The sequence below is a fragment of the Rosa rugosa genome, chromosome 3, assembly GCF_958449725.1.
Source record: "Rosa rugosa chromosome 3, drRosRugo1.1, whole genome shotgun sequence".
Classification (NCBI taxonomy): domain Eukaryota; kingdom Viridiplantae; phylum Streptophyta; class Magnoliopsida; order Rosales; family Rosaceae; genus Rosa; species Rosa rugosa.
This window is the reverse complement of record NC_084822.1, coordinates 7,015,748-7,018,323: the sequence shown is the minus strand read 5'-3', so window position 1 is coordinate 7,018,323 and position 2,576 is coordinate 7,015,748.

Sequence of the window (2,576 nt, the reverse complement as noted above, 5' to 3'; positions counted from 1 at the left end):
AACCTATATTTTCTCCCCAATTCTCTCCCGAGCCCAGATTTGTTCCTCTCTCTTCCACCGGCCATATCTCCCTCCACAGACCTCCGATCGACTTGATTCCAAAAGTATTTTCATTCGCCTTGAAGTCAGTTAAAACTTCCTAGAAGACATCAAAGTGAGAAAAGAACCATGGAAGGTGCTAGGAGGCCGAGAAGCTGCACAGCTCGAGCTGGAATTCGCCCGATGCTGCTCTTCCTTCACCGGCCGATATCTCTCTCATCCAACCTCGAATCTAGTTGATTCCAAAAGGGATTTTGCTGGGCCTGAGCTATATTACAACTTTGTAGAAGACATCGAGGGGAAATAACCAACGTGGTAGCCGCTACAAGTCGAAGAACACGGTGCAGTCGAGCTGGAAATCACCTCCTTTCCCCACCGTCGTTCTCCCTCCTCCAGCCACCTTTTGCCGTGATTCTTGAGAGGATTCTGCACTTCTGAGGATGTAGATCATTTCCCCTAAGGTGGATTGCATCGATTTCATCTGTGGAGATCGAATTGGAACGAATTCAAAACTAGGGTTCTTCGGGTTTCAAACCTTATAAGGTAAAATTCTACTTTTTGGCTTATAATCTGACTTTGGTGTAGTTATGAAAGTTTCAATTCGAGTTAAGATGAAGAACTTTCGTGTTGGGAGTTTTGTCTAATTTTGACTTTGGATAGGTGGCGGTGCCGCCACTGTGATGGTGGTTTCCGGCGACCTCCGGCCACCCCAAGGACAGTTTCTGTCCATTTTTGTGTTCTACGTGTCGATACGATCGTTTGCATATATAATTCATAATTTTTGGATATGGTATGATTAAGTTATGAATTTTTAAGTTTCGATCGATTTCGATCGTTCGATTTGTGATCTGTGAAGATCAGACCGTCTGATGGAATGGTAGATTCGATATGTTGATCGTATGACTGTCCCGATGACTTTGTGTGGTCACGGGCGAAGATCCGATCGTTGGATCTTCATATAATTGAGAAACAGTGATTAGGGAGGCGATTCGTGAGAATCCGTCCGTCGGATTTTTGTATAAATTTGTGAAGATGTTAGTAAGGACGATTCAGGAAGATCCGACCGTTGGATCTTCGTGATGATTTTTGGAGGTTGATCCTAAAGGCGATCCGTGAGGATCCGACCGTTGGATCATCATTTAATTTCGATCCGACCGTTGGATTGTCGTTTGAGTATGTTTTTGAGTTGTTGGCTAAGTTAAGGTCATGTTTGACTAGGTGATTGACGGTCTTCCTTGGGTGAGCGGTTTCGGTGTGTATTGTGTTGAATTGAAGACGCAGCGGGAATATCGAGGTGAGTAAATCGCACATGGTTCATTCACGAACCGAAATTCGGTGATTTTATTTAATTGGGAAATTGTGGAAATTGTTTTATGAAAATAAATATTTGTTTTAAATTATATGGACTTGATCGACTACGGTCCATAGGTAAGTAAAATGTATTTAAACTATAAAAATGAATTTCTAGATTTTATTGCATGTGAACTATAGTTGGTATTAGTGGTCACTCTTGTGTGGGTGACTACGTATATATATATTTACGTGGAATATATATTGGATGGTGTAATTTACTGAGTTATATTTTGAGCATTACCCTTTGGAATATGTGAATTATCTTAGATGTTGTGTTGTCTATGATAATGGGTAATTGAGTAAAGTGCGATAGTTGAGTCGTTGAGATGAATTAAATGAGGAGTCGAGTGAATTGAGAAAAGCAGTCATTCGTAAGGTGAACCTTGGCCCAGGTGACACTTTACGATACAGTTAGAGCTCTAGTCTGTCTGCCGTCATACTGCTTGGGGGATAAACGAGTTATCATATGCCCTTGGGTATGACATGACATACTGAATGGGGTGATTAATATAATTAATCATAAGCCTGTAAGTATGATATACTGAATGGGGTGATTAATATAATTAATCATAAGCCTGTAAGTATAATATACTGCATGGGATGATTTATATAAATAAATCATAAGCCTGTGAGTATATATTGAGTAAGAAGTTGTTTATTATTGAGTAGTCATGATGAGATGTGAGTTGATTGATGCTTGAAGTGATGTTGTACACTTCAATTCTTATGCAAAACAAAATTAAAATGTGCTTGAGTTGATTGTGTTACTTTAAATCGTGCAATCCTTTCATTTACTCATACGAGCTTTGCAAAAAGCTTACCGGGTTTGTATTGTTGCAATCCCGGTACACTATTCAAACGGTGTAGCGGGTAATCCTGCAGGTCAGGAGAATCAGGACGGTGATCGTGCGGGTTAGAGAATTTGTTTTAGTTTTACAGCAATTGTAATTGTGAGGTGAGTTATGCTCATTTGAGCCTTACAATATAATTTGGTGAGAGTGTGCTGTAATAAACAAATTTGAGATTTGGTTTATGTAATATCGAGCGATGTGAGGTGTGGTTGTTTTGAGAAAAAATTCAGGTTGTATTTATGTGAGTTGTATTAATTCATGTTTCGGATTTGGATTTGTTATTCAAAATCCGGGGCGTGACACTGGTCCTTTGTCTTAAGTAATGGAAACATC